The 12,074-nt window shown below is 42.4% G+C and overlaps 1 pseudogene; it reads left to right on the forward strand.

Moving 5' to 3' along the window:
* Nucleotides 1-3,843: 3,843 nt before the first annotated feature.
* On the forward strand, nucleotides 3,844-4,446 carry LOC148048868 (immunoglobulin lambda variable 5-37 pseudogene; annotated as a pseudogene).
* The last annotated feature ends 7,628 nt before the right edge of the window (nucleotides 4,447-12,074 follow it).

The following is a 12,074-nucleotide window of genomic DNA, read 5'->3' on the forward strand; positions in this document are numbered from 1 at the left end:
GTTGGAGCAGATGAACTTTTTTTGCACTCAGAAGGAAAATACACCAGAATTCCGATCATGTTCTGGGCTTCCTTCCTTCTCTCGTTGCTGGTCAACTCCTCAGGTGCTGTAAAAGGGGAGAGGTCGTTGGTTAGATGTTTCATCAAGTGAAAATGTTTTCTTCCACAAGACATTATTTATTTCTTTGTTTCTTTGCACAGGATCCTTTGCCCAGTATGTCCTGACCCAGCCGGCATCCGTGTCTGTCTCCCTGGGACAGAATGAAAGGATCACTTGTTCAGCAAACAACATTGGAGGCAAGCTTGTTCACTGGTACCAGCAGAAGCCTGGAGATCCTCCTGTTCTGATTATATATGATGATAGTGAAAGGCCCACAGGGATCTCAGACCGATTCTCTGGCACCAACTCGGGTAACACGGCCACCCTGAGCATCTCCAGGGCGCAAGCATGAGGACGAGGCAGTATACTACTGTCAGGTGCTTGACAGTAATCAGTACACAGTGATACAAACTAAGGGGGAAGTGCAGCAAAAACTGCTTCTGAGGCATTCAACCTTCTGGACTAGCTTGGAGAAGCTCAACCGTCCCCAGCAAGGAAGATCTCCCTGTTCCAAGTGGTGGGGGGGGGGGAATGCCAAGCCAAGAATCTCTCTGGGGTGAGGTCTACATTATGGATTCCTGACCTCCAAGACCGGTCATCTTCCCATGATTCTCCCCTCCCTTTTCACTTTCACAGATGCAACCAGATGTTTCTTGACATGGGCGTCGTCTTGAGGAAGGCAGGAAAACTTTCCTACTTTTGGGGTTTTGCCTAATGGCAATGATGCACCTCAGGCAGGAAAATATTCCTTTCTGGGCATTCCGCTTCCCATTTGGGTCCATCTACTTGCTCCAGAAGTTCCAGGTGTCTGCAAGATCTCTTGAATTCTGCAGCAGAGCCATAAGGGGAAGCATCCCCCTAACTTCCTCCTGCCCAGTTTCGCTTCTTCTCACTCTGCTTGGCCACCCACCTGTTGCAACGGAAGAGAACACCTGTAATTGTTTATCTGGTTGCATGTCTTCATGTCTGCAAGCAAACGTAGTGGGGGAGGTGTTAAATCTCCCTGTGGAACACTCTATTCAGAAAGATCATATGGATGCCATACTAATGTCAGATTTCTGGGCCCATAATGCTGTTAAGACAGGCCGGGGACCAGAGCTTTTGTCTTCCAAGCTTTCAACCTCATGCTGGAGCCTATTCTTGGGGAATTTCCTTGGGGAATACACCATAATCTTGTACTAAATATGACAAAAGGGAATCTTCCATCAAAAATGAGGAATGTAGCCAACAAAGTGTGAAGACTAACCTTCGGATAGGAAATACCAACAGTAGATTGACATGTTGCATGAAGAAACATTTTTGTATAGATTTCTGAGTCAATTTTTATTTCAGGGGCTCATATATGCACCTCCATCCCAAGCGTGAGGCTCTGTATTTCTGCAGAAATAATCAGCTGGAATCTACATTCTCATCCCAAGCCTGACACACAAATAATTCCTGGGGATTTATGCTCCCAGAGGGTTAAATGCTTAAAGGATGTAACTAGTGCTTTAGAAACGTTTCTTGTCTGAATTAGGCAAAAGAGTTGTTCAAGTAACAAGATTGGGAGAGATCTGATATCAGCAGATATTCAGAAAGGTCCATCATACATGAGGAAAGAAAGAGTTGGCCCTTAGACCAACCACGTTACTGTAACATGACCTCTCAAGTGTTTCTAGTATCCAAGTGAGATGACTGAAAGGAGAGGTGAAAAAGAAGCAGGAAACCATCTCTTGCTTTCCTATGCAATTCTTCTTATCCAAACTCAGCTAATGAGATGCAAGCTGAATTTGCATAAAGGGGGGAGGACTCAGCTTCTTGGGGGTTTAAAGGGACTATAGCTGTCTCCTAATCTGAATTTCCCAAAAGCATCAGCTCTTCATCATGGCCTGGTCTCTGCTCTTGGCCTTCGTCTTCTCATCGTTCATCTGATTTGGTTTGGAAAGAGATTTCTGGTTTGAGCCTAATATGAAAGCCACCCATTCCATGCCTTCCAATGAATTGAGATTTGGTGATGTCTGGATTTCAATCAGAGCAGTTCTTCCAAAAATACTCCAAGAGTGGATCTATAGAATGTCCATCTTCATTCTCTTCCCTTTTTTATTTTCAGGAGCCAACTCACAGTATACTTTGACTCAACCTGCGGCACAATCGTTTCCCCTGGGACAACCAGCAAAGATCTCATGTACCATGAGCCAAGACAGCCAAATTAGCAGCCATACCATATCTTGGTTCCAACAGAAGGCTGGAGAGAGCCCCAAATACCTTCTCTATAATACTGGCACCAACGGCAGGTTCACGGGGTCCAAGGACACCTCGGCCAATGTAGCCTATTTAGCCATTACAAACCTCCAGGCTGAGGATGAGGCTGATTACTATTGTGGTGATTCTTACTACGATGGCAGCAACTACTGGTATCCACAGTGATAAACTCACATGAAGAAGTGTTACTTGCAAACACATCCTTCCCCCCTCCCGTTAGTAAACCATCAGCCTTGGCTGGGAAATTCTGACACAGATAATACTTAAAAACAGACTCAGTTCTTCTCTCAGGTATTTATTGCTAACCATAAATATCTTCTCCTGCATCACTTTTGAGAAAAATGAAAAATGGCAAGGGATAAATTAGCAATCTTCAACATGGTTGCAATTTAAAAAACATTGTATCGATGACATTTTTACTCCACTCCCCTTGATTGAAATTTGAAAATATATCACATATTTCTCCTAGATAGGAAAAGAAAGGGAGGCTGGTCTGGAATTCTTGATGGGAATGCAATCCAACTACCAAAAGGACTCCAGTTTATGAAGCAAATCTGAGATAGAATTGAGTTTGAAGCAAGAATCACAATTTAAAGTATGGATTTGTAGCAAACCCCAATATTAGATGTGTTTCTTTGTTTTTGTTGTTGTTGTTTTGTTGCCTTTATAATCCATATTTCAATTATATGTTTGATTTCCAAGAGAAAACCAGTGGGATTTTATTTTGGACCATTCAAAAGCAGAAGTAAAGGTAAATTTCCCTGAGAGAGATTGTGGGGACCGAGGTCACCCAGGGGGTTTCTGTGGCTGAACCTGAACTGATCTCTTTATCCCTAATCTATGACCATAACCACTATTTGGCACTTTCCTATTCAAACTCTGTGGTGTGATTGGACATGCGGCTTCCCTGACTTTTCAAAAGAGCCAACTCCTTCTTCCCCTTTTAAAAATCCCATTTGAAAAGACGAGAGAGTCTCTCTCAACAGAGATTTGGCCATGTGGAGGAGCTCTTGCTACATTTTTCAAATATTTTCTGAGAAGAGAACATATCATATTAAAATTGAATATTTAAACAGAAACCGACTTCAATTTGGACAATGATTTTTTTCATTTGCCTCTTTCCCTGAATAATTTATTGGCCGTCTTAACACAAAACATTTCCCTAAACTCTGTTCAAAAACTAATGGCTGCATGCAAACAACATGCTAAGGAAAAGCAATCAAGCTTCAATGGTACTTATGAATGAGCAAATACAGTTGGATATATGCAAATTATCTACGGCGAAACTTTGCAGGATTTCTCCTTTCACTGTGGAGGGCAACAGCTGAATAGGCATCAATTGTGAATAACCCCGACTCCAAAATTCAAACCTTTATATCCAAAAACTGCTAACAAGATGCAAACTGAATTTGCATAAAGGGGGGAGGACTCAGATTCTTGGGGGTTTAAAGGGGCTATAGCAGTCTCCCAATCTGAGTTTCCCAAAAAGACCAGCTCTTCATCATGGTCTGGTCTCTGCTCTTGGCCTTCTTCTTCTTATGGTACCCAGGTAATTGAGGAAGAATTATCACCTATGGATTCCTCTGCTGGTTTGGAAAGCATCAGCTTCATGGAATAACTATGGTGTGGTTCTGATATCAAAACCACCCCTTCTATGCCTTCCAATGAATTGAAATTCAGTGGTGTCTCAGAGCAGCTCTTCCAAAGATACTCCAAGAGTGGATGTGTAGAGTTTCCACCTTCATTCTCTTCCCTTTTTTATTTTCAGGAGCCAACTCACAGTATACCTTGACTCAACCTGCGGCACAATCGTTTCCCCTGGGACAACCAGCAAAGATCTCGTGTACCATGAGCCGAGACACCCAAGTGGGGAGCTATAACATATTTTGGTACCAACAGAAGGGTGGAGAGAGCCCCAAATACCTTCTCTATGATAGCAACAGCAACGGCCGATTCACGGGGTCCAAGGACACTTCCGCCAATGCAGCCTATTTAACCATTACAAACCTCCAGGCTGAGGATGAGGCTGATTACTATTGTGCTGGTGGTTACAGCAGTGGCAGCAACTCGTGGTATCCACAGAGATACATTCACATGCAGAAGTGAGACTAAAACCTCTCCTTGTACTTATTTGTGAACACTTCCTTCCTCCCCTGAAGAGCTTTGACCATGGGGTGGAGCTCTCTCTACATAGTTAAAATATTTTCACAGGAGAGACAATGTCAGAATAAAACCGATTTCCTGAACCTAATGCTGGTTGAAAGGATTTTGGACATATCAAGGCAGGAAATGTGCTCAATTTGTGCAATAGGGTTCTCAGGTTTGAATGTGCTTTTGCATAAAGCCTAAATTCTGAGGGATTGTGGACTTTCTCTTCCACCAATTTCTTTGCTGAAGTGATGATTAACGAACACAACAAATATGCTATAATCTTGTACTAAATATGGCAAAAGGGAATCTTCCATCAAAAATGAGGTGTGTAGTCAACGAAGTGTGAAAACTAAACTTCTGAAAGGAAACACCGACAGTAGAAAGACATTTTGCATGAAGAAAAAATTTAGTATAAATTTCTGAGCCAATTTTTATTTTGACCAATTATGTTTGCACCTCTGTCCCAAGTGAGGGTCTCTCTTTTTCTGCAGAAATAGTCAGCTGGAATCAACCTTCTCATCCCAAGCCTGACACACAAACAATTCCTGGGGATTTAATTTCCTGGAGGGTTAAATGCTTAAAGGATGTAACTAGTGCTTTAGAAACGTTTTGGTCTGAATTAGGCAAAACAGTTGTTCAAGTAACAAGATTGGGAGAGATCTGATATCAGCAGATATTCAGAAAGGCCCATCATCTTTGAGGAGAGAAAGAGGTCCATGGGGACCTTAGGCCAACCCAGCTACTGTAACATGACCTCTCAAGTATTTCTAGTATCCAAGTGACATGAATGAAACGAGAGGTAAAAAAGAAGCAGAAAACCATCTCTTCAATTCTTCTTATCCAAACCCAGCTAATGCGATGCAAGCTGAATTTGCATAAAGAGGGGAGGACTCAGATTCTTGGGGGTTAAAAGGGACTATAGCAGTCTCCTAATTTCCCCAAAGCATCAGCTCTTCATCATGGCCTGGTCTCTGCTCTTGGCTTTCTTCTTCTTATGGTGCACAGGTAATTTAGGAAGAATTCTCACCTTGGACAGCCAAGTGCTGGTACCAACAAAAGGCTGGAGAGAGCCCCAAATACCTACTCTATCATACTGGCACGAACGGCAGGTTCACAGGGTCCAAAGATGCCTCTGCCAATGTAGCCTATTTAACCATTACAAACCTCCAGGCTGAGGATGAGGCCGATTACTATTGTGGTACTTATTACGGCAGTGGCAGCAACTTGGGGTATCCACAGAGATACATTCACATGCAGAAGGGAGACTAAAACCTCCCCTTGTGCTTACTTGCAAACACTTCCTTAGTGAACCATCAGTCTGGGCTGGGAAATTCTGACACAGTTAATACTTAAAGTGCAGATTCAGTTCTTCTCTCAGCCTTGCAAAGTATAAGGACCTTGTCCTGCTTCTTCTTGCAACAAACAGGAATAAACTCTGAATCTTCATAAAGGTTGCAATAAAGAGTATTGCCCACAGTAACGTCTTCGCATTGTTTTTCCCCCTTATGATTCAAATTTTGGAATTGATATTTCTCATGGGAAGGAAACTAAAAGGAGGCTGATCTGGGATGCCTTTTCTTCCAAGGGCTTAGAATGGAAGGGAATGGAATGAGATCATGGGATGAGATTGGATGATGTTGGATGAGATGGAATAGAAATAGAATAGGAGAGGAGAGGAGAGAAGAGGAGAAAATAGGAATAGGAATAGAACAGAACTTAGACTCGTATACTGCTTCATGGTGCTTTGCAGCTCTTTCTAAGCGGTTCACAGAGTCAGACTCTTGCCCTGAACAATCTGGGTCCTCATTTTACGAATCTTGGAAGGATGGAAGGCTGAGTCTACCTCGAGCCCATCAGCAGCAAAAACTGCTTCTGAGGTATGCAACCTTTTGGACTGGCTTGGAGAAGGTCAACTGTCTCCAACAAGTAAGATCTCCCTCTTCCAAGAGGGGTGGGGGGATGCCAAGCCAAGGATCTCTCTGGGGTGAGGTTTACATTATGGATTCCTCACCCCCAAGACCTGTCATCTTCCCATGATTCTCCCCTCCTTTGCTCTTTCACAGACACAACCAGATGTTTCTTGACATAGGCGTCATCTTGAGGAAGGCAGGGAGAACTTTCCAACTTTTGGGATTTTGCCTAATGGCAATTATGCACCTTAGGCAGGAAAATATTCCTTTCCGGGCATTCTGCTTCCCATTTGGGTCCATCTAATTGCTCCAGAAGTTCCAGGTGTCTGCAATATCTCTTGAATTCTGCAGCAGAGCCATAAGGGGAAGCATCGCTGTAACTTCCTCCTGCCCAGTTTCGCTTCTTCTCACTCTGCTTGGCCACCCACCTGTTGCAACGGAAGGCAACACCTGAAATGGTTTTTCTAGTTGCATCTCTACATGTCTGCAAGCAAAAGGAGGTGGAGGAAGGTGTTAAATCTCCCTGGGGAACACCCTATTCAGAAAGATCATACTGATGCCATACTAATGTCAGATTCCTAGCACCAATAATGCTGTTAAGAGAGCCCTGGGATCAGAACTTTTGTCTTCCAAGCTTTCGAACTCATGCTGGAGCCCATCCTCGGGGAACTTCTCCTTCTAGGAATATCCTTATTCCTAATCTATTATCTTAACTTCTACATGTGGTTAACCATGTGGCATGTGGTTGCAGAGGGAGCTTCCCTGAATTCATAAAAAATACCTCCTTCACCTTTTGAAAACCATATTAAAAGCAAGCTGCCTCAACAGAGCTTTGATCATTAGGTGGAGCTCTCTCTACATCATTAAAATATTTTAAAAGGAGAGACGACATCAGACTAAAACTGATTACCTTAATCTTGGTTGACAGGATTGTGGACACATCAAGCCAGGAAATGTGGCGAATTTGTGCAACAGCGTTTTGAATGAACTTTTGAAGAAATCCTAAATTCTCCAGAATTGTGGACTTTCTCTTCCACCAATTCCTTGGCTAAAGAGATGATTAACGAACAGAACAAATATACCAGAATCTTGTACTAAATATGACAAAAGTCAATCTTCTGTCAAAAATGAGGAATGTAGCCAACAAAGTGTGAAGACTAACCTTAGGAAAGGAAACACTGACAGTAAATTGACATGTTGCATGAACAAACATTTTTGTATAGATTTCTGAGCCAATTTTTATTTGTGGTGCTCATATTTGCACCTCCATCCCAAGCGTGAGGCTCTGTATTTCTGCAGAAATGTTCAGCTGGAATCAACATTCTCATCCCAAGCCTGACAAAAAAACAATTCCTGGGGATTTATTTTCTTGGAGGGTAAAATGGTTAAAGGATGTAACTAGTGCTTTAGAAACGTTTCTGTCTGAATTAGGCAAATCAGTTGTTCAAGGAGCAAGATTGGGAGAGATCTGATATCAGCAGATATTCAGAAAGGTCCATCATCTATGAGGACAGAAAGAGTTCCATGGGGACCTTAGACCAACCACGTTACTGTAACATGACCTCTCATGTATTTCTAGTATCCAAATGAGATGAATGAAACGAGAGGTGAAAAAGAAGGAGAAAACCATCTCTTCCCTTCCAGTGCAATTCTTCTTATCCAAACCCAGCTAATGAGATGCAAGCTGAATTTGCATAAAGGAGGAGAACTCAGATTCTTGGGGGTTTAAAGGGACAATAGCAATCTCCCAATCTGAATTTCTCAAAAGCATCAGCTCTTCATCATGGCCTGGTCTCTGCTCTTGGCCTTCTTCTTCTTATGGTGCCCAGGTAATTTAGGAGTAATTCTCACCTCTGGGTTCATCTGATTTGGTTTGGAAAGCAAAAGGTTGAAATGTGGTTTGAGCCTGATATGAAAGCCAAACCTTCCATGCCTTCCAATGAATTGAAATTTGGTGATGTCTGGATTCCAATGAGAGCAGCTCTTCCAAAGATAATCCAAGAGTGGATCTATAGGTTCTCCACCTTCATTCTCTTCCCTTTTTTATTTTCAGGAGCCAATTCACAGTATACCTTGACTCAACCTGCGGCACAATCGTTTCCCCCGGGACAACCAGCAAAGATCTCATGTACCATGAGCCGAGACAGCCAAGTGGGCAGCTATTACATATCTTGGTACCAACAGAAGGCTGGAGAGAGCCCCAAGTACCTTCTTTACAATACTGGCAGCAGTGGGAGGTTCACGGGGTCCAAGGACACCTCTGCCAATGCAGCCTATTTAACCATTTCAAACCTCCAGGCTGAGGATGAGGCCGATTACTATTGTGGTGGTGAATACGGCAGTGGCAGCAACTACTGGTATCCACAATGATAAACTCACATGCAGAAGTGAGACAAAAACCTCCCCTTGTGCTTACTTGCAAAGACTTCCTTCCTCCCCTTAGTGAACCATCAGCCTTGGCTGGGAAATAATGACACAGTTAATACTTAAGAACAGACTCAGTTCTTCTCTCAGGTATATTTATTGCTAAGCATAAATATCTTCTCCTGCATCACTTTTGAGAAAAATGAAAAATGGCAAGGGATAAATTTGCAATCTTCATCAGGGTTGCAATTAAAAAAACATTGTATCGATTTCATTTTTACTCCTCCCCCCCCCCTTGATTGAATTTTGAAAATATATCACATGTTTTTCCTAGAAAGGAAAATAAAAGTTGGCTGGTCTGGAATTCTTTATGGGAATGCAATTCAACTACCAAAAGGACTCTAGTTTGGGAAGCAAATCTGAGATAGAATTGAGTTTGAAAGAAGAATCACAATGTAAAATATGGATTTGTGGCAAACCACAATAATTGGTGTGTTTCTTTGTTTTTGCTGTTGTTTTTTCCCCTTTATAATCCATATTTCAATTATATGTTTGGTTTCCAAGAGAAAACCAGTGGGATTTTATTTTGGACCATTCAAAAGCAGAAGTAAAGGAAAATTTACCTGAGAGAGATTGTGGGGACCGAGGTCACCCAGGGGGTTTCTGTGGCTGAACCTGAACTGATCTCTTTATCCCTAATCTATGACCTTAACCACGATTTGGCACTTTACTATTGAAAATCTGTGGTGTGATTGGACAGGCAGCTTCCCTGATCTTTCAAAAGAGCCAACTCCTTCCCCTTTTAAAAACCCCATTTGAAAAGACGAGAGAGTCTCTCTCAACAGAGATTTGGCCATGTGGAGGAGCTCTTGCTACATTTTTCAAATATTTTCTGAGAAGAGAAAATATAATATTGAAATTGAATATTTAAACCAAAACTGAGTTCAATTTGGACAATGATTTTTATCAGAAATCCCAGAAACTCAACCGTCTCCAACATGGAAAGATTGGGAGAGATCTGATATCAGCAGATATTCAGAAAGGTCCATCATTTATGAGGACAGAAAGAGTTCCACAGGGACCTTAGACCAACGACATTACTGTAACATGATCCCTCAAGTATTTCTAGTATCCAAGTGAGATGAATGAAACGAGAGGTGAAAAAGAAGGAGGAAACCATCTCTTCCCTTCCAGTGCAATTCTTCTTATCCAAACCCAGCTAATGAGATGCAAGCTGAATTTGCATAAAGGGGGAGGACTCAGATTCTTGGGGGTTTAAAGGGACTATAGCAGTCTCCTAATCTAAATTTCCCAAAAGCATCAGCTCTTCATCATGGCCTGGTCTCTGATCTTCGCCATCTTCTTCTTATGGTGCCCAGGTAATTTAGGAAGAATTCTCACCTCTGGATTCCTGTGATGGCTTGGAAACCATCAGGCTCAAACTGTAATGATGGTTTGATCCTGATATCAGAGCCACCCCATTCCATGCCTTCCAACCCATTGAAATTCGGTGATGTTTGGATTTCAATCAGAGCAGCTCTTCCAAAGATACTCCAAGAGTGGATCTATAGGTTCTCCACCTTCATTCTCTTCCCTTTTTTATTTTCAGGAGCCAACTCACAGTATACCTTGACTCAACCTGAGACACAATCATTTCCCCCGGGACAACCAGCAAAGATCTCATGTACCATGAGCCAAGACAGCCAAATTGGCAGCTATACCATATATTGGTACCAACAGAAGGCTGGAGAGAGTACCAAGTACCTTCTCTATAATACTGGCACGAACGGCCGGTTCATGGGGTCCAAGGACACCTCGGCCAATGCAGCCTATTTAACCATTTCAAACCTCCAGGCTGAGGATGAGGCCGATTACTATTGTGCTGGTGCTTACGGCAGTGGCAGCACCTGGAGGTATCACAGTGATACAGTCACATGCAGAAGTGAGACAAAAACCTCCCCTTGTGCTTACTTGCAAACACTTCCTTCCTCCCCTTAGTCAACCATCAGTCTGGCCTGGGAAATTCTGACACCGTTGATACTTAAGAAGAGACTCTTATCTTCTCTCAGCCTTGCTAAGTATAAGGACTTTGTCTTGCTTCATCTTGGAATAAACAGGAATAAATTCTCAGTCTTCATATAAAGAGTATTTCCCACAGTAACGTCTTAACATTGTTTTTCCCCCTTTTGATTCAAATTTGGAAATTGATATTTCTCATGGGAAGGAAACTAAAAGGAGGCTGATCTGGGAAGCCTTTTCTTTCAAGGGCTTAGAATGGAAGGGAATGGAATGAGATCCTGGGATGGGATGGAATGGCATAGAATAGATAGAATAGAGAATAGAATAGAAAGAATAGAATGGAAGAGAAGAGAAGAGAAAGAATAGAATAGAATAGAATAGAATAGAATAGAATAGAATAGAATAGAATATAATAGAATAGAATAGAATAGAATAGAATAGAAATGGGAATGGGAATGGGAATGGGAATATAACAGAAGTTAGACTTGTATACTGCTTCATAGTGCTTTGCAGCTCTTTCTAAGCAGTTCACAGTCAGCATATTTGCTTAGAATGGAAGAGAATGGAATGAGATCATGGGATGAAATGGGATGCGATGGAATGGAATAGAAATAGAAGAGGATTGGAGAGGGGAGGGGAGGGGAGAAGAAAATAGGAATAGAACAGTACTTAGAATTGTATACCACTTCATGGTGCTTTGCAGCTCTCTCTAAGTGGTTCACAGAGTCAGACTCTTGCCCCCAACAATCTGGGTCCACATTTTACCAATCTTGGAAGGATGGAAGGCTGAGTCTACCTTGAGCCCATCAGGATTGAATTCCCCACTGTGGGCAGAGTCAGCCTGCAATAACTACTCAACTCCATGGCTCCTCTATTGCTACACCACCTATTTCAAAGCAAATGCTTTGCATCTGAGGGGTTGGTCCCAAGACTTTGCGACGTATAAAAGGGAAGTCACAAGAGTTGGAGCAGATGAACTTTTATTTGCCCTCAAAAGGAAAATGCCTCAGAATTCTCATTATTCAACCTTCTGGACTGGCTTGGAGAAGCTCATCCATCCCAAACAATGAAGATCTCCATGTTCCAAGAGAGGGGTGGGATGCCAAGCCAAGAATCTCTCTGGGGTGAGGTCTACATTATGGATTCCTCACCTCCAAGACCCGTCACCTTGCCATGATTCTCCCTTTGCACTTTCACAGACGCAACCAGATGTTTCTTGACATGCTACAAGGTGAATCTATGTGTCAAAGAATAAGGTTGTGGGATCCAATCTGGCTCGGTCGCCAGGAT

This window comes from Thamnophis sirtalis, unplaced genomic scaffold, assembly GCF_051295495.1.
Source record: "Thamnophis sirtalis isolate CommonGarterSnake01/CBP01778 unplaced genomic scaffold, rThaSir2_p1.2 scaffold_2, whole genome shotgun sequence".
NCBI lineage: Eukaryota > Metazoa > Chordata > Lepidosauria > Squamata > Natricidae > Thamnophis > Thamnophis sirtalis.